Source organism: Somniosus microcephalus, chromosome 6, assembly GCF_052327205.1.
Source record: "Somniosus microcephalus isolate GS21.2 chromosome 6, FLI_Smic_1.0, whole genome shotgun sequence".
NCBI classification, from domain to species: domain Eukaryota; kingdom Metazoa; phylum Chordata; class Chondrichthyes; order Squaliformes; family Somniosidae; genus Somniosus; species Somniosus microcephalus.
The window spans coordinates 30419309-30440387 of NC_140992.1; the positions used below are offsets into that span (position 1 = coordinate 30419309).

The 21079-nt window shown below is 47.0% G+C and overlaps 1 pseudogene across 1 annotated transcript in view; it reads right to left on the bottom strand.

Annotated features, from left to right (window-relative positions):
• Positions 1–846: 846 nt before the first annotated feature.
• LOC147115568 (monocarboxylate transporter 14-like) overlaps positions 847–21079 on the bottom strand; it is a 56330-nt pseudogene continuing 36097 nt past the window's right edge. Inside the window, exons 4-5 of the transcript XR_015078638.1 lie at positions 3376–3543; positions 847–3085 (exon numbers count right to left, since the gene is read on the bottom strand). The product of XR_015078638.1 is annotated as a monocarboxylate transporter 14-like (transcript). The remainder of the gene's footprint in view (positions 3086–3375; positions 3544–21079) is intronic.

The window sequence follows — 21079 nt, forward strand, 5'->3', positions numbered from 1 at the left end:
ACAAAGATCCATAGAGCACTTGTATAAAGAAACATTAAAAAAATTGATGAAAAAAGTTAGTTCCACGGATACTGTTGCAAAACATAATTAATATTCATGGCACTCCCTCCAAAAATTGCTTTCGTGTTTAACAGCTAAGTTAAGAGACTTTGAGGAGAATGGATTTTAAGATGGCTAAGTGTAGGCCATATCACCCACAGAAATAAGGCATTCTTTCTGCCTTTCCTGATGCTTTTTTTGTGGATGGTAAGGCCTTTATATTTAAATATTTAAACAATATTTCCAGACAATGGGGAAACACCCAGCTTGTATTAAGTTATCACGTGTTTCGTCAGTAAGCTAGACTTGACTTCTATCTTATACGCCAGTATCAGTAGTGTAGTTCAAGGGTTCCCTTCGATCAGGGCATCATAAAGGGTATTTTAATGGTTTTACAGAATTTAAGCAGTGATTCTAGCCCCACATTTCCACCTTTGTCTTTGGGGAAAACCCCTCTGTTCCAGGATGGGTGATAGTGGTTTCTTGTGGAGTAGATACAGATCAGCAGGAATAAACTAGGTCTCAGACTTGTACCTTATTGTTTATCAAAAATAATAGTGGTTCAGATGGTAAATAGATTCTTAAGGTTAGTATTGCTTTAAATATTTGATCAGTTTAGAATAAGTTTTGAGTACTTGGCTGAAAGCACATCTTATTTTAAGAAGCTGACTTTTCTCACTTCAAATGTTTATTTTTCTTTGTATCTTTTTAAATTAAATTCAGAATTAATTTAAATTCTGACACCATGTAGAATTTGTTATTGAGTTCAGTTGATAACAAACTATAAAAGATGTCAGAGCTTTCAAATCTGTGGTTTTATTGATCAGCGATTTCAACTCAACCACGTGTAATTGTCAATCATACAAACACTTACAGGTCAGAGGAAAAGCCAGGAAACTTCAAATACTTGACTATAGATAAAAAGTTACACCAGTATTGATACAGCTTCAACAATGATTTGTGGCAAAGAATTCTACATTCTAACTATCCTCGGCAAAGACACTGGGACCAAAATTCCTTAAGGGTTCCCTTGGTCTTCTGCTTTAACTCAAATGGGAGACCAGTGGATCCCCTAGAAAATGGTGGAGACCTAGCTCTGCCAGGTAGCCACCTTTTTTTGTGATTTTCTGATTTACCTTGCAAGGGGCAGAACCTCTGTTTTACAAGCAAATGACACCAAGGGGGCAGAACCCAGGCAGGGAGTCCCTCTGCTGGATTTAACGATCCAGTGGCTTAGTCAGGACCTGGTGTATCTGTAAGGGCTGGTACACCCAGTGAGGCATACTGATCTTCAAATGGGTGGATGTAAGCCTCACTAATCAGGTCCAAGCTGGGGAAGTATCACAAACGAGATTGCATCCCAAGGTTTTTTTTTGGACTGATTTTTTTTCTAACCTCCCTTTTAATTCTTTTTGTGATTGTCTTAAGTTTGTGCACTCTTGTTACCATTTCACAGACCAATGGGGAAAAACTAGCACTCTTTACTCTATCATTAACCGTTCATAACCTTGAAGCCCCCTTCAGGTCACCCCTTAAACTTCTCAGCTCGAGTGAAAAAAGCCCTAACTTCTCAGGTATCTCTTCATAACTGTAATCCCTCATCCCTGGTCTTATTAAACCTACACTGCTTTTATATCCTTCCTATAATGGACCACCACAAAGATACACAATACTCCCACTGCAGCCTAACTAAGTTTAATATTATCTCATTGCTTTTGTATTCAGTGTCTCTAGATACAAAGCCAAGAATTCTGTCTGTCTTTTTAAGGTCTTATCTACTTGCTCTATCACTTTAATGACCTACCTATTTAAAATCTTACCATTTAAGGTTTATTTCTTTTCTGTATTCTCACTTCCAAAATCTATTTCTCTACATTTTCAGCATTTAACTGTAGCTGCCACCTGTCTGCCCATACTGCTATCCTGTTTATGTCCTACTGTGATCTTTCATAATCCTTGTCACATCTTACCATATCCCCTTATTTGGTGTCAATTTTACTATTCAACCATCTCTCTGTCCATGTGGTCATACTTAATTGAATTTCATGTGAGAGTATTTTTGCCATAAATCCCTCTTGATATATTATCAAATGTTGAGGATGAAATATAGAAACCATGAATGTTCGAGTGCCTATGTTGTGCAAAGATCCATTTACAAACACTGAATCCTACATTATCAAAAATTATATGGAAATTCTGCTTCTAAAGACATTGCATGTTACATCCTTAAAAAATATTTTGGTTAATGGCCCGGAAGGGGGGCATGTGATTGTGTTTTATCATGTTCCAGCATGAAGCTTTGCACTGAAGCCAGACTGGTTTTCTTCAGTAATACCTTGTGGTTTCATTAAAGTTACTGATCAGTGTCATGGCACCAAATGTTGGGATACTGAATCTACAAATCAACTTAGAATAAAGAAAGCTTTACCAAAATGCGGGGCCTCAGCGGTTGAAGGCACAGCCATCAATGGTGGGAAGAAGGGATGCACAAGAGGCCAGATATTGGCGGGGGTGTTGTAGCCCATTTGCTCCCTTCCCCTCACTCCAAATAAAGTCTCTTTTTCAAGTGCTATTGTCCCTTCATTCCTCCATGTTCAAGACTATTGCACTTTCTTCTATCCCATTGTGAGCTTGTCTCCTTCCATTCCTTTTCTAATTAGAAATTAATCTGTCCTACCCTGTGCTATACCTGTATCTTTCCACTTCCCCCTTAATTAGGAAGTTGTTAATTTCCTTCTTAAAAGATCTGTACTCTGGCTACACTTGGAGAGAGTTATTCTGTCACTTTCAGCTCGAGGTGAAAAATTGAACTTTAAATCATACTTAGTTCACTGTGTCCAAAGCCTTTAATTGTAACCACTGAATGAGCATAAAAGCAGTACAGGTTAACTGTAATATAATCATATGAAGATTCCACGTGCTGGCAAGGGTAGTTGGCTAGTAAATCGTACTTTGTGACATGGATGTGATAAGCTAGCTCTGCAGAATCTACTTTCCAGGACTTGACATGTGAGATTAATTATACAATAGAAATATTTTTTAGAACCTGTGTAAACACAAATAAAACAATGGTTATGAACATAAATCAGTGGTAAAGCTATCATTGTGAGTAGTTATCAAATCTGAAGTATTTCCTCAGTGGAAATTAACACTTAGGTTACTTGCTTAAGTAAGTGTTTGAAACAGAATATTGAATCTTGTAAATATAGTTTACATATAAATGAAGAAAGCCAGCTCTAGCACAAATTGTGACTATTTCATACAATAAAGGTATGAAATCGTTTTTAAAATCTCAAAAGTTGTTCTCCCAAGTGAAATAATGAAAACAAGAACTACCTTTTTTTGCAGATGTGTCAGGTTTCAGAAATTCCATCATTTTTCTTTTCAGTGTTTCCCTTTATCTGGACACAATGCTTCATGAGCAGGCAGGCTATTCCAACCATGTAGAGGAGACCACATAAAAAAACGAGAAGTCGTACTTGTTTGTCAAGTCAAAGATCCAGCCTAATTAAAGAGAAGACTCATTAAGTATCCAACAGTAGATATTCTTATACTTTAGTCATTTCAGTTATTCTTCATTTTCATTTAGTGCTTTTAGACTTTGCAATAATGATCTCTTTACAACATATATACTGGCCACAGAATTTTCCCTTACTAAAATACTAGATTATTTTTGTTGGACCTCAAATAATGTTGCAGTCTTTTTGTGAACATGATTGTAGGTCAGAACATTCAAGGCATTGCCCATACTCACAGAATAGAATAAATCAACCCCACATAAAATTGATCTATTGTATCTTGTATTTCACATACAAGAAACACAATTTAAAAATTTGTGGATGACACCAAATTGGGGGGTGTAGTTAATACAGTGGAGGACATTAATAAGCTTGCAGAATGAGCATGTAATTGGCAAATGAACTTCAATATTTTTTTATTAGTTTATGGGATGTGGGTGGCACTGGCAAGGCCAGCATTTATTGCCCATCCTTAGTTGCCCTCGAGAAGGTGGTGGTGAGCAGCCTTCTTGAACTGCTGCAGTCTGTGTGGTGCAGGTACTCCCACAGTGCTGTTAGGTAGGGAGTTCCTTAGATAAGTATAAGGTGGTACATTTTGATAGGAAGAATAAGGAGCTCCTTGGAAAATGTGCTGGATTTTCATTGAGAAGTCGGGTAGGAGGCGGGATTACAACTTTCGGGGTTGTAGTCCTGCCTCCATTGAGTTCTAGCCAACCCATGTGATTTAGACTTGATTGACCTTGTTGAGCCCACCCAGCGGGCTCGGCAGGCCAATTAAGGGCCACCCGGCAACAGGTGACGTCACAGATTGAAATTTCATCTATCAAGATCTTTTGACCGATGAAATATCAGCTGTCAAACACTGACAATCTGTACTACAAGTTAATTCCTTCCTCTCAGGATGAATTAGAGATCTCCCCAGAACAGAAAGCTGAATGCTGCAATTTTTGACAGCTCACGGCCATTCTGCTTTCTGTGCCAGTGAGATGAGGGACTCCCGAGACCTGAAGGAAGGAAGGCTGTAAAGGTAAGTACATGTAAGTAAAACTTATTTAAACACTTTACACACACCAAACACACTTACCTTTGCACTCATTCACCCATCACTCACCTGAACACCTGACATCTCGACCCCTCCAAGCCCTTCATCCCGACAGTCCGCCTCCTCTAACTTGGCATGGTTTGGAGCCGTCGGGAATCCCACACTTCAACATTAAAAATAGGGATTAGGCTAAAAACTACCTGTTAACTACCTGTTAACAGGCAGTTATTTGGCACTAATCCCTCCCCGCCTTGGGGAGGCGGGTCCTAGTGCAGGGCAGGCACCCGCCTCCTTTGAAACTGGCATGGAGGCGGGATGGGGTCGGGACCCCTGATTTCGGGATTTTAACCCCCTGCACGCCTCCAATCCCGCCTCCATGGCCCAATGAAAATCCTGCCCTAAGTGTCTAAATGGGGTAGAGGAATCTGGGGGTACAGATACAAAAATCACTGAAATTAGCAACACAGGTTAATAAGGCCATAAAAATAGAAAACAAAGCACTGGGATTCATTTCAAGAGGGATTGAACTGAAAAGCAGAGAAGTTATGTTAAACTGCCACAAACTCCATTTCCGAGCCACCAACACCATCCTTCTCCCCGGCAAGTGTCTGAGGCTGAATCAGAATGTTTGCAACCTTGGTGTCATATTTAACCCTGAAATGAGCTTCCGACCACACATCCGCGCCATCACTTAGACCGCCTACTTCCACCTCTGGAACATCGCCTGACTCCACCCTTGCCTTAGCTCATCTGTTGCTGATACCCTCATCCATGCCTTTGTTACCTATAGACTTGACTAGTCCAACGCACTCCTGGCCAGCCTCCCACGTTCTACCCTCCGTAAACTTGAGGTCACCCAAAACTCTGTTGCCCATGTCCTGACTCGCACCAAGTCTCATTCATCCATCACCCCTGTGCTCGCTGACCTACATTGGCTCCAGGTTAAGCAACGCTTCAATTTTAAAATTCTCATCCTTGTTTTTAAATCCCTCCATCTCTGTAATCTTTTCCAACACCCCCACCCTCCTAGATATCTAAGCTCCTCTAATTCTGGCCTCTTGCACATCCCCGATTTTAATCACTCAACTATTGGTAGCCATGCCTTCAGCTGCCAAGGCCCTAAGCTCTGGAATTCCCTCCCTAAAACTCTCCACCTCTCTTTCCTCCTTTAAGACACACCTTAAAACCTACCTCTTTGACCATCTGTCCTAATATCTCCTTATGTGGCTCAGTGTCAAATTTTGTTTTATAACGCTCCTGTGAAGCGCCTTGAGACGTTTTACTACGTTAAAGGTACTATATAAATACAAGTTGTTGTTGTATATAACCTTGGCTAGACCACACTTGGAGTAGTGTGAACGGTTCTGGTCTCCATATTATTAAAAGGATATAGAGGCACTGGAGAAGGTGTAAAAAAGATTTACAAGATGATACCAGAACTGAGAGGTTATACCTTTCATGAAAGATTTAGCAGGCTGGGGCCCTTCTCTCTAGAAAAGAAAAGACTGAGGTGTGACCTGATAGAGGTTTTTAAAATTATAAAGGGGTTTGATAGGGTAGACATAGAGAAGATGTTTCCACTTGCCGGGGAGACCAGAACTAAATATAAGATAGTCATTAATAAATCCAATAAGGAATTCAGGAGAAACTTCTTTACCCAGAGAGTGGTTAGAATGTGGAACTCGCTACTACAAGGAGTAGTTGAGGTGACTAGCATAGATGCATTTAAGGGGAAGCTAGATCAACACATGAGGGAGAAAGGAATAGAAGGATATGTTGATGGGGTTAGATGAAGAGGGGTGGGAAGAGGCTTGTGTGGAGCATAAACACCGGCACGGACCTGTTGGGCCAAATGGTCTGTTTCTGTGCTGTAACTATATCACAGAAATCACAGAAACCCCACAGTGCAGATAGAGGCCATTTCGGCCCATCGAGCCTGCACCGTGGGGGAGAAATTCGGTATCGCCCCATTTGGGGCGCAATTATCGGCCGGGCACAAAGATTAGTGCCTGGTGCTAATTATCGCCTCCGACAGCAAACTTGGCTTTTATCGCCCCTGGAGGTGATTGGAGCGCTAAATCAGGCGCTACACACCTGTCTTAAGGTGCAAAGGCCGAGGAGCGAGGCGCTACCTCAGAGGGCGGGCGCAGCGTAGGTGCTGTCAGTTAGCGATTGAACACAGACACACTGGCGCCGGTCAGTTCTTAAAGGGGAGGGTCAATCTTGCTCTGCAGCCACACCCTGCTCAGTGGAGCCTTGAATCTCGGCCTGGGCAGACCTGTGGCTAAATCTAGCAGCCAGACAATATGGAAAGGGCCAGGGAGCAAGCACAGCGCTTCTGCGAGCGGGCTTTGGAGGCTCTGGTTCGCGGGGTGGAGCGCAGAGGATACATTCTGTACCCAGAGAGTGGCAGGAGGCCTTTGCCACGCGAGTACAGAAAAGTGTGGCGGGAGGTGGCTCAGAGAGTGTCCTCAAGCAGCATGGTGCCTAGGACACATGTGCAATGTAGGAAAAAGTTCAACGACCTCACTCGGGTCGTCAGGGTGAGTGCCTTTTTTTCAAAACATCTTCATCCCACCATCTCAACCTCACTTTATGGCCAGAGGGTCTTGAAAGCCCCAAAGCCCAACACTCATCCAACACCTATGGCCCTTTCATGAAACACGCACGCACATTCCACACTTTGCATACAGTAAGGGCTATTCAACCATGGGAGGCATTTCAGGCAAGATCATGGCTGCATACAGTGAGGGCTATTCAACCATGGGAGGCATTTCAGGCAAGATCATGGCTGCATATTTACTCAGATGCCGTCCTTTTCCTTGCAGGCCAAGCTGTCTCATAATAGGAGACAGCAGCAACGGACCAGTGGAGGGCGGCCTCACCTTCAAGCCCTCAGCGATATTGAGCAGCGCGTCCACAGGATTATGGCAAGCCGGGTGATTGGTCCCGTCGCCGCTGGAGACGCCGACCTCGTTCTGGACAGCAATGGTAAGGTCATCACCCTTTTGTCCTCTCTCCTTCCACTTGTTCCTCACAACAGCAGCCTTTGACACTTTCAATCCAAATCACTAAATCGCTGCACTCATGCCTCCCTTGCTGCCACCCTGTCCTCACGCTAAAGCCACTCTTGTACCTCCCTGCTTTCAGATGGTGATTCACCAGGTGAGGAGATGGGCCCTCAAGCTGCCAGTGAGAGTGAAGCTGAAGGCGAGGAGGAAGAGGAAGCCGGACCATCAGCGCCACCCTCTACCGAGGCAGCCCATGCCCATACTGGGGACACGCCTTCCCTGGAGGGGAGCAGGGGGGAATGGTCTGATGAGGGTGAAGCTCCAGGACCCAGTGGGCTGCAGCAACGCGAGGGGGGTAGGGAAGCTCAGGGACAACTTCTCCCGGAGGGAGAGTATGGCCTCGAGTCCTGCTGCACTGGACGCAGACGAGGAGTGGGTCCTCGCTGAAATGAGCACCCAGGCGGAGCAAAGGCACACTGAGCTCATGGCTGCAGTGGCAAGGATGCCCGAATCCATTGAATCACTGGCAAGGAGTGTAGAGCACTTCGCTGTAGCACAGGCAGCTGCCACGCAAATGCTAAGTGCTGCAATGCAGTCAGTAGCTGGTCTCATGCAGACGCAGATTGAGGCCACACGGGCACTGACTGCTGCCACCCTCGCTAGATCGGGCAGATTTCCCCGGGGCTCTCGCCGCGCCGCAGCAGGCCAGCAATCTGTGCTCCATAAGATTGCTCCGGATGCTGAAGTGCTGCCCCGTGAGAGTGCCAGTGTGTCGGTCGAGCAGGGAGTTGCTGTCCTCTCTCAAGATGACAGCATTCCTGCTGCCACCACTGGCACTTCTCCACTACAGTTGCCATCACCTGTAGGACAGACTGCTGCCGCCCATGCAGAGTTGGAGCAGTCAGCAGCCGGGCCCTCCAGGCCCAGAGCTGGTCCAGGCCGTCCTTCAAGGGCATCTGCAGTCTCAGTTTCTGACACTCAGTAGCCTTCTCCCAGCCTTGCTCTAGCCACTGGGGTCCCATTACGGAGGAGCTGCAGGGTGGGAAGGGGGGAATTTCGCAAGGGAAGCAGATCACCCTCGAAGGGCAAAAAGTAGGAGGTGTGGCAAAATGTGTTTCATTGTTTTATTGAAGGCCGAGGTTCGTGGTCATATTTTTGTTACTGTTTTGGACATTGTCTCCAGGTTGTGAGAGCCAGTTATGTGAATGACTGCTTTTTTTTGTGTTTCTTTCTATTACTTTGTCATGCGGAAATGAGACACAGTTTGTGAAATAAAGAAGTGTCTGTATTCAAAATGTACATGTTTGGTCTTTGTACTCATTGTTGCCTTGACCGGCTTAGGGGTTGCAGGATGATTTCATTCAGGTTGTTTGAATGGCAGAAGCCATTCCCTCAGAGGGGGCCTAGAAGTGACTTGCTGTGAGCCTATGACGGACGGCCCTTCCACTTTGTGCCTCCCTCGCGCCTTGATGCTGCTGATGATCATCCTCCTCATCTTCCTCCTCCTCCTCCTCTGCTGGTGCTCCAATGTCTGGTGGCATTGGCTGTGTCCTGAGGATTGCAAGGTTATGCAGCATGCAGCACACAACAACGAAGTGGGAGACTTGCTCAGGCGAGTACTGCAGGGCTCCTCCAGAATGGTCCAGACAGTGGAACCATTGCTTGAGCACGCCGATTGTGTGCTCAATGATGTTCCTGGTAGCTTGATGGCTCTCGTTGTATCGTAGCTCAACAGGGGTGCTGGGCGAACGGAGCGGTGTCATCAGCCAGGTGCACAGAGGATATCCCTTGTCCCCGAGAAGCCAACCTCCTGGGTGATACGGTGCCTGGAAAAGGTCTGTCACAGAAGTCTGGCGCAGGATGAAGGCATCGTGGCTGCTGCCTGGAAAGTGGGCATTGACAGCGAGTATCAGCTGTCTGTGGTCACAGACCAACTGGACGTTTAAGGAATGGAAGCCCTTTCAGTTGCGGAAATCCTCGGCATTCTCTTGCAGCGCCCGCAAAGCCACATGCGTGCAGTCAATGGCGCCCTGCACCATGGGGAAGCCCACTATCATCGCAAAGCCCGTTGCGTGTTCTTGCTGCTTGGCCGGGGTCATGGGGAAAGAGATGTACTCTCGTCTCCTTTTAAAGAGGGCATTTGTTAACTGACGGATGCAGCAATGCACCGCGAACTGGGAGATATTGGCGATGTCCCCAGTAGCTGATTGAAATGAGCCGGTGGCATAAAAGTTGAGAGCCACTGTTATCTTCACTGCCACTGACAGACGTCCTGCTCCTCAGTTGAGGCTGCAGAGCTGGCTGAAGCAGGTGGCAGAGCTCAGTGACCACCTCCTTGCTGAATCACAGCCTTCGCAAACAGTGCTCCTCAGATATATTAATGTAGGAGAACTGTTGGCGAAAAACCCTGGGAGGGTAAGGTCTCCTGTACCAAGGCCTGTTGGCCCTCCTCCGTCTGGCCATGATTGCCACTCTCTGTGTCTCTGTGCCCTCCGAATGTGATGGAGAAGGACAACATTCCCATTCATTGCAGCCCCCATAGTATCTGGGCAATCAAAGTTATGAAAGTCAAAAAGCAAAGTGCCTGCAAAGTTATGGTCAGAAGCCAAAACTACCTCAGACAGCGTTGACTCAATGCAGAAGTCTCTCTTTCTCTCTTTGTCTCTCTGCAAATCTCTCTCTCTCTCTCTCAGAACGAGTGGTGCAAAAATGGCTACCACACAAAAGCCAGGAAGAGGCCCCCTTTAAGTAGCGCACCCCAAGCCCCACAGCGACTGGGAAGCATTCCAGTCAACCTGTCGTTGGTAGCGCCGGGTGGAAAGGAGGGGGGCACCACTGAATTTCCGGTCCGGGGCGCCCCAAGGGCATTGCACTCTCGAATGACGTCAAGATCTGCGTGCGCAGAAGATCGGGCGGTATTGTTTAGCACTGCCGCAAAATGTCCGGTCAATTTCGCGAGAGGCGCAGATATCGCCACGCCCGGGCACTAGTTGGTTTGCGCCCCACTTAGCGCCCTCTTAAGGCGCTATCGGGTGGCGCTACCAACTGAATTTTTCCCCCAATGTATTTAGTAAATGGATAGATGGTGTAATTGGAAGGTGGCAGGGTTGTGTCACGTTTTGGGATTTTTTGACCATTTTTCTGCAGTAAGTATTTGGAGAAAAAGTGTTGCTTTTTAAATGTGTTTCAAAGCCTAGTGTATTCAAACATGTGGAGTCACCATCTCCTGCCAGCCTGCGGCTGAGGAGGTACTCAGAAGTAGCAGCAGATAAAGAGATAGGAAGCAAGTTGTTACGATCTGGAATGCACTGCCTGAAAGGGTGGTGGAAGCACATTCAGTAGTAACTTTCAAAAGTGAATTGGATACCTACTTGAAGGGGAAAAAATTGCAGGGCTATGGGGAACGAGTAGGGGAGTGGGACTAATTCAAACAGCTGGCAAATGCACAATGGGCCAAATGGCCTCCTTCTGTGCTGTATGGTGCTATGTCTAAGTGTCCCTAGTCAGCAAGAGGAATCGGGGCGTAAATATAGAGAACTATGTTTATTTTAAATGAAAAACAAGTTTATTAATTACTGTAAATTTGCACTGATCTTGTACTTTGTTGTTTGTGGACATTAAAGTAATTTTTCAAATGGAGCATTCCACTGGACATGTCATGATTTCACTGAGGTAACCAAGAACACAAGCAGAGGATGCATGCAACCAGGTCCATGCAGCACACTGGACAGGTGATGAATTTTGGCACAGTTTTGTTGGGGCATTGAGGGCTGCTCAGCAATCATGTGTTAAGGTTGGTAGTGGTTTCCAGGAAGATTACTTTCTTGGCAACTGGCACAGAAGGAGGTAACAGTGCAGTATGCTGTTGTAGTTGGGTTGAACACCTCCTGCACAATTTGATTTTGGATGGCCCTTGCAGCAGCCAAGGATGTTCGCTCTGAATATTCATCGTCCCCAGCGGCTGAGGCCTGCAGCTTCCTTTCTTCAGGCAACACAGATTCCTTGGCATCGAAGCTGCATTGATGGCCTTCCTGAAGTGAAAAATTGTGCAGAGCGCAGCATGATATGATGATTCTTGTGACCCTTTGAGTTGTGTACTACAACTCTTCATCAAATCAACAGTCCTATGGTCCTCTCTGCCACAGGTCTTGTGCTTGTGCTCTTGGTTATCTCAGTGAAATCCTGAGCCACGGCTGTAGGGGGCATGCCTTATCTCCAAGGAGCCATCTTTAGACATTGTTGTCTTCGCATAAGAGGTCAGCGAGTGAAGAGTGCTTCAGAATGAAACCATTGTGGCAGTTGCCAGCATGCCTGATATTCACATGCAGAATTTTCTGATTCGCATCACAGACAATCACAACATTCAGTAAATGGAATCCCTTCCTGAATATCAGCAGATCTTTTGGTGCCTTTTGACGAATCCCATACCATCCGAGTATGGGGGATGCTGGGAGGGTTGGGGCATTCGGAAAATGTTGTGGTGGTGTGAGACTGCAGGACTGTTGTGGGGGGGGGGGGTGGTGGTGTAAAGTGAAAATCTCAATATGCAACACTGTGGGGGAAAAAGGGTTGAAAAACATTTGTGAATCCAAAAATCAGCAACGAAAGTGTGGGGACTCTTCAAGACTCTGAAGCTCCTCACTACCACTTGTATCAGGTGACTTGGGGAGCCATGTAGTTTACATGGGTCTAATTTACCCAGAGTGCAGTCGTGCTGTTAAGACAGGAAATTCTCATGCACGGTGCCACAAGGCGATTGGCACTCCTATGCAAATGAGCCCCACAGACTTGAGTGGGCGGATTCTCAAAGCTGACAAAAAGATCTGGGAAATTTGTGTTTCACGCAATAATGGCACATAAACGGTGTGAAATGCTGAAGTGCAAATTTCCTTGATCTTTCCAGCACTGTAATGCGTAACTGGCATTACTGCCAATGATCATGAGGAATTTCACCCACTATGTTACATAAATGTATACAATATTGCACATGTGAAGGACAAACTTCCAAGCACATTCTGCCAGCCAAGAATTTTGCCCATCCAAAAGTCACAGGCACTGAACGAAATATCACAGGCAGCCCGCTTGCAATTTCTTCACATGGCAATGGGTGAGGTTCCCTCTGGCAGTTCATACTTGGAAAATTGACATCAGATATCAGTAATGCTCACTTCTTTGAACTTATTCTCTCTGAGCCTACTTATAGATCTACCATTTTATTTATTTTTACAACATCTGCCAAGATAACTTAAAACAGTTGCACACTAATCTCCTACACACACTTTATGTAATAATTACATAGGAAATTGTCCCAAGGTGCTTCACAGGAGAGATAAAAATTGACACGAAGCCAAAGAAGGAGATATTGGGAAGAGTGACTAAAAGCTTAGTCAACGAGGTAGGTTTTAAGGGGGGTCTTCAAGGAGGAAAGAGAGTTGTAGAGGTGGAGAGGTTTAGGGAAGGAATTCTAGAGCTTAGAACTTAGGCAGCTGAAGGCACGGCCGCCAATGGTGGGGCAAAGGGAATGGAGGGTCTTGGCGCAGGATAGGATATACACAGCTAGAGACTTGGGTGAACTCATTTATGGAGGGTGGAAGATGAGAGGCCAGCTAGGCAATCAAGAATTGAGGGAATCCAGGGATATGGGGATCAGATGGGAAAGTGGAATTGAGGTCGAAGATCAGCCATGATCTTATTGAATGGTAGAGCAGGCTCAAGGGGCCATATGGCCTACTCGTGCCTCTAATTCTTATGTTCTTATGAGAGCATGGAAATAGTTGAGTCTGGTTGAGGGTTTTAGCAGCAGATGACTTGATGCAGGGGCAGAGACAGGTGATGTTAAGTAGGTGGTCTTTGTGCTGGAGAGGATATGGAGTAAGAAGCTCAGCTCAGGGTCAAATAGGATGTTGAGGTTGCGAACAGTTTGTTTCAGCCTGAGACATTGGTCGGGAAGGGAGCTGAAATCATTGATGAGGAAATGTAATTTGTGGCGGGGAGCAAAGACAATGGTTTTGGTCTTCCCAAAGTTTAATTGGGGAAATTGCAGCTCATCCAGTACTGGACATCGGATAAGCAGGCTGACAACAAAGTGGAGCAGTTGAGAGATGTGGTGGTGAGGTAAAACTGCGAGTCTTCAGTGTACATGTGGAACGTGACGTCGGAGAATGTCACTGAGGGGCTGCATGAAGATGAGAAATAGGAGCAGGCCAAGTATAGATGCTAGGGAGACTCCAGAGGTAACGGTGCGGGAGGGAGAAGAGAAGCCATTGCAGAGATTCGCTGATGAGTGTAGTGTATGTACCCGTCTACCTTTAAGAGAACTATTGTATGTAACCGTCCACCTTTAAGAGAACTACTTTAGGTGTTGCACTACTTTGTTGGCTTCTGTATACTGTAATACCGATGGTGACCACACCGGTATATAAGTGCTGTGTCAGGAATTATTGGGCAGATTCGCCCTGACCTTCGAATAGTAAAGTCCTGTTTTAAGTTACTCTTGGAGTCCGTGTATTAATTAACTAAACAACCCACAGACTTTACAGTGGCGATGAGTCCGATCGTACCCTGCGGCAACAATACTTCCGAAGCAGTTAACGAGCGTCGAGAAGAGGCAACCGCCCTCGTCATTCTGCTGGGAGAAAACTCGAGTCTGCAGAGCTGGAAAGGAGGAAGAATTCAGAGACAAAGACTTCCATCAGCAACAGGCACTGACTGTCCCTTCTGCCACGGTGAGGAGTGAGCCGATCAGCACGAGAAGCAAGCCGGCCACGGTGACTGTGAGTAAGGGAAAAGTAAAAAGAATAACCGGAGGATAAGGGCGGTGCACTCGACCACGGTCGAGGGGGAAAGGAGCCGGACAGAAGTCGGGCCCAGAGGCGCTGAGACTGGGGCAGCGTGGAGCAAGGAAGCCGCGGTACAGACAGGCTGGGGACGCAACGGCGTCGTGAGACAGCTAGACCGCGACCGGCGAAAAAGGCCGGGCAGCGACCGAAGCCACGAAGCGCTGCGACCGGGAACGTAGGCGCGGGAAGAGATAAACTCAGCCGCAGCCGGGGAGGGAAGCACCGGACTGCGAGAGGGCTGGGAGGCGCGATTGGGAGCCGAGCGAGCGGGAGAGGCAGAGCCGACCAAGGGAGACTGAGCGAGAGCCAGTCCAGCAGCTGAAACTGTTCTCCGTCAACGGGGTGTACCCAGCGCCGGTAGAGCCGAGCGAGCGGGAGAGAGACAGAGCCCGAGCAAGGGAGATTGAGCGAGAGCCAGTCCAGCGGCTGAAACTGTTCTCCGTCAACAGGGTGTACCCAGCGCCGGTAGAGCCGAGCGAGCGGGAGAGAGACAGAGCCCGAGCAAGGGGAACTGAGCGAGAGCCAGCCCAGCGGCTGAAACTGTTCGCCGTCAACGGGGTGTACCCAGCGCCGGTTGCCCTGCCGAGAAAAGGGAAAGCACTGAAGCCGACGCGCAGGCTGTGAACCTGAAAGCCAGCGACCGTCGCCCGTGGGGAAAGTGTACCCCTCCCGCCAGGGAAGAAACGCGGGAAGCCGCCATTAGGCGGAGAAGAAGACAGAAGCAGGGAACCGCCATTGAAGTGGGCGGGGAGAGAAGATAAGCGCGGGAAACCGCCATTTTCGCGGGAACCGCCATCTTGAAGAAAAAAAAAAGAAAATTTAAAGAAATAATCCGTGGTGTAATCAGGAAGAGAGGAAGATGCCTAAGCGTGGTAACATCAACGATTTTAATTCCGAGGTAGAAGACTGGGCCACGTATGTGGAACGCATTGAGATCTATGGTGAGGCCAATAAAATAGAAGAAGATGACAAAGCTATAACCTTGCTAAACTCGATGGGCGCGAAGACATACGGGCTCTTGAAGCATCTACTAGCACCAGCTAAACCGGCGGATCAGACTTTCGATGATATTGCTGCTGTCCTGAAGGATCATTTTAACCCCGCACCACTGATGTTAGTGGAACGATCCAAATTTTACGCGAGAACGCAAAGGAAAGACGAAAGCAATGCAGAATACTTGGTCGAACTGCGTAGACTAGCGAAACACTGCCAGTTTGGAGGGAATCTGACAGAGGCATTGCGAGACAAGTTCGTGTGCGGGTTGTCAAAGGAAGGAACGCAAAAGCGACTACTCGAAGAGAACGACCTTACACTTGACAGGGCTGTCCTTATTGCAGCATCGCACGAAGCCGCAGCGAAGGGAACTGCGGAAATGCAGCTAAAGGCAGCGGCACTCAGTGTGCAGCAAATTACTTCGGGTACAACGAAATGCTATCGTTGTGGGAAGACAACACACGACCAGAACCAATGCTGGTTTAAAAACCAGGAATGTAGGAAATGTGGCAAGCTCGGTCACATAGCTAAGGTATGCCGGTCAGGAAAGAAGACCAACAATAATGAGTCACCACAAAAGAGGTACAGGAAGGTACATGAGGTGACTAGGAAGAGTCCGGAAGAACAGAATTCGGACTCACACTCCAACTGCAAGGAACTGGATAGTCTGAGAATTCACAATGTGAGTAATGAAGCTGACCGACAAGCTATCTGGATCACACTACAGATTGCAAAAGTCCAAGTGAAAATGGAAGTGGACACCGGATCGGCGTTGACGGTCATGAATAAGCATGATTATAAAAAGTTATTCAAGCATATTCCCCTACGGGATACGGAACTAGTATTGCAGACATACACGGGGCACAAAGTATACCCCATCGGAAAGATAGAAGTCAAGGTGAGATACAAGGACAAAGGTCACCAAAGGATGGACCTGTATGTGTTGCCTGAGGGAGGTCCACCACTTCTGGGACGGGAGTGGATCAGGAAAATAAAGATAGACTGGCATTCACTAAACACCATGACGGTAGATTCCGGAAAGGAAGATGTCAAACCTGAACAGTTGTCCAGAATATTGGACGAAGCTAAAGAGGTATTCCAGCAAGGACTGGGAACACTGCGAGGAATTAAAGCAAAGGTTAAGATTGCAGAACATGCAAGCCCAAAATTTTTCAAAGCCAGATCGGTACCTTACGCGATACGACCTGCTGTGGAGGCAGAACTGGAAGAACTTGAACGATCAGGGGTACTGTCAAAAGTGGACTGGAGTGAGTGGGCCACGCCCATTGTTCCCGTCATGAAGTCTTCACCAAGTAACAAGCCAGGGGGACCGGGGAAGGTCCGCATCTGCAGAGACTTCAAGATCACAGTGAATCCGGTGCTTCACACGGTACAATACCCGCTTCCGCGGATTGAAGACATCTTTGCTTCGTTGGCTGGAGGGAAACACTTCACCAAGATAGACCTGGCACAGGCATCCTTACAAATGGAAGTCGAGGAAGAGTCGCGTCAGTACCTCACCATCAACACACACAGAGGCTTGTATCGTTATAATAGACTGGTTTTTGGGGTAGCTTCGGCTCCAGCAATTTGGCAGAGGGCCATGGAGCAGGTATTACAAGGAATTCCAAGCACGCAGTGTTACTTAGACGATATCCTGATTACGGGAGAAGACGAGGAAGAACACCTCACAAATTTGAAACTGGTGCTCACTAGGTTGAAGGAATATGGCCTTCGAGTTAATCGCAAGAAATGTGAGTTCTTCCAAAAACGGATCTCGTACTGCGGTCATGTCATTGACCGAGAGGGGCTGCACAAGTCACCTGACAAGATAGAAGCTGTCGTGAAGGCCCCTGCTCCGGAAAACGTATCACAGTTAAGATCATTCTTGGGGTTGATTAATTATTATCACAAGTTTCTGCCAAATCTATCCACGGTGCTGCATCCGCTGAATGCTCTGTTGCGGAAAGAAGTACCATGGAAGTGGAGTGAGGAATGTAAAAAGGCCTTTCGCAGAAGCAAGGCGTTGATTACCTCTGAAGAAGTGTTGGCTCATTTCAACCCAACGTTACCTCTTCGTCTAGCTTGTGATGCTTCCCCCTATGGAATTGGAGCAGTACTTTCACACAAGTTACCAAATGGCTCGGAAAGGCCAGTGGCATTCGCGTCCCGATCATTGACCTCCGCGGAGCGAAATTATGCTCAAATAGATAGGGAGGCCCTCAGCCTTGTGTGGGGCGTAAAGAAATTCAATCATTACCTGCAGGGCAAGAAGTTCACATTACTGACAGACCACCAGCCGTTGGTGTCCATATTCAACCCTAACAAGGCCGTTTCCACCATGACAGCGCAAAGGTTACAGAGGTGGTCCGTGTTACTTGGGGCACACCAATATGACATCGAATACAAAAGGTCCAAACAGCATGGAAATGCTGATGGGTTATCGCGCTTGCCATTGCCGATAGTAGAAGAAGCGACTACAGTGGACCCGGTAGAGATGTTCCACTCATCCATAGTGGAATGTCTACCAGTAACAAATTCGATGATCGAAAACGAAACAAGAAATGACCCGACTCTCTCACGAGTCTGTGATTTAACGGTGGAGGGATGACCAACACAGGGCGAACCAACGCTGCCAGCATTTTCGCAGAGAAAAGAACAGCTGTCAGTGTGTCGAGGAACCCTGATGTGTGGATCTAGAGTGGTGATTCCACCCAAACTTCAACAGAAGGTGTTAAAGGAGCTGCACGAGGGACATCTGGGTGGAGTGAAAATGAAGAACCTAGCAAGAGCGTTTGTGTGGTGGCCAGGCATTGATAGGGACATCGAAGAAATCACTAAGAGTTGTCTAGGATGCCAGAAGGTCCAAAACGCGCCACCACAGGCTCCTCTGCATCCATGGGAGTGGCCCTCATCTCCTTGGCAAAGGGTACACATCGACTTTGCTGGTCCATTTATGGACTCAATGTTTCTAATAGCGGTGGATGCACACTCCAAGTGGCCGGAGGTAATAAAGATGTCCACCACCACCACGGAAAAAACCATCACAGTGTTAAGGACCATGTTTGCTAGGAATGGGCTGCCGGAACAGATCTGTTCTGATAATGGACCGCAATTTGTGTCCGAAGAATTCAAGAAATTCTTAAAGAGCAATGGGGTTAAGCACTACACGTCAGCCCCATACCATCCCGCCTCCAATGGATTGGCTGAAAGGTTTGTCCAGACCTTCAAGAAGGCCATAAAGGCCATGGGTAATGAAGCCATTAACTTACAACATAAGGTGGATAGCTTCTTGTTGGCGTACAGGAATGCAACACATGCGGTCACAAATCAAACTCCCGCCATGATGTTTTTTAATAGACGACTAAGATGCCGGCTGGATTTGCTTAAGCCAAACGTCAGAAGGGACGTAGGGAACCGGCAATTCCAGGGCATGAATGAAAGGCCAACTAGATCTTTTCAGATAGGTCAACAAGTTTTGGCCCGGGACTACCGTACCGAGAAATGGCAGCCTGGAACTATTGGAAAAAGGCTAGGGCCGTTGATGTATACGGTGGACATTGGGGACAGTATAATAAGGCGCCATGTTGACCAGATCATAGGGTCAGCCACAAATGGCCAACCTACTCCACCACCTTACACGGTTAATGTTGAGACAGAGATACCCAGAACACCTACCTCCGATCTGGTAATACTGGAATCAGATGAACCTGACACTGTCCTTCAAGCCGAATCGACCTTGCCAGAAGCACCTACTACCCCACCGGGAGTTACGACACCACCGAGGCGTTATCCGGACAGAATCCGGAAACCTCCAGAGAGACTGAATCTGTGAACTGTCTTGCATAAAGTTGTATATATGTTATAATGTATGTTTAATGGGGAATCAGTATGTTGTAAGCTAAAAAGGGAGGATTGTAGTGTATGTACCCGTCTACCTTTAAGAGAACTATTGTATGTAACCGTCCACCTTTAAGAGAACTACTTTAGGTGTTGCACTACTTTGTTGGCTTCTGTATACTGTAATACCGACGGTGACCACACCGGTATATAAGTGCTGTGTCAGGAATTATTGGGCAGATTCGCCCTGACCTTCGAATAGTAAAGTCCTGTTTTAAGTTACTCTTGGAGTCTGTGTATTAATTAACTAACCAACCCACAGACTTTACAATGAGAGTGGAACCAAGCGAGAACAGTCCACTCAGATGGACAATGGTGGAGAGGCGTTGGAGGAGGATGGTGTTTTTTAAAAAATTCGTTTAAGGGATCAGAGCATCACTGACAAGGCCAGAATTTATTGCCCATCCCTAGTTGCCCTTGAGAAGGTGGTGGTGAGCCGCCTTCTTGAGCCGCTGCAGTCCGTGTGGTGATGGTACTCCCACAGTGCTGTTAGGGAGGGAGTTCCAGGATTTTGACCCAGCGACGATGAAGGATCGGCGATATACTTCTAAGTCAGGATGGTGTGTAACTTGGAGGGGAACTTGGAGTTGGTGGTGTTCCCATGCACCTGCTGCCCTTGTCCTTCAAGGTGGAAGAGGTCGCGGGTTTGGGAGGTGCTGCCGAAGAAGCCTTGGCGAGTTGCTGCAGTGCATCTTGTAGATAGTACACACTGCAGCCACGGTACACCGGTGGTGGAGGGAGTGAATGTTTAAGGTGGTGGATGTGGTGCCAATCAAGCGGGCTGCTTTGTCCTGGATGATGTCGAGCTTCTTGAGTGTTGTTGGAGCTGCACTCATCCAGGCACGTGGAGAGTATTCCATCACACTCCTTACTTGTGCCTTGTAGATGGTGGAAAGGCTTTGGGGAGTCAGGAGGTGAGACACTTGCTGCAGAATACCTAGCCTCTGACCTGCTCTTGTTGCCACAGTATTTATGTGGCTGGTCCAGTTAAGTTTCTGGGTGGTTGACCATGTCAAAGACTGCAGAAAAGTTGAGAAGGCTGAGGATGGATAAACGGTTAGTTACAGTTACAGAGGATATCTTTGCAACAGCCCACTCTACCCCTTCACCCTTGCCCACAGCACATTTGCTGCTGGCGAGATCTGATTTCAATATTGGCAACCCTGATTCTGGGGATAATGTGGTTTGGAGGCAGTAACCAAATGCCCCTTATCCCCTGCAGACATGGAAACGTTAGGTTTGAGCCAAAGTACCTTAGCTAAGAGTTTCCGCTTTGGGCGCAATTGGCAATCGGGGTGCAAATTGCACTCAAACTTTTGCTGGTTTTAAGAAGTGGTTTTTTTTGCTCAAGTTCCCGCTAAAACTCATTTGGCATTAAAAAATATTTCTTGATATATTTAAGAGTGGTAACCTGGTGCAGTTTTATTAATACAGCTGAAAATGGGTTTATCACAAAAAGTAAGCATTTTTATCACAGATCACAGAATCCCCACAGTGCAGATAGAGGCCATTTCGGCCCATAGAGCCTGCACCGAAACATATCCCACCCGATCCCCGTAACCCCTACACCAACACATGTCCCACCCTAACCCCACGTATTTAATCCCCCTAACACTAAGGGTCAATTTATCATAGCCAATCAACCTAACCACACATCTGTGGACTGTGGAAGGAAACCGGAGCACCCGGAGGAAACCCACGCAAACACGGGGAGAATGTGCAAACTCCACACAGACG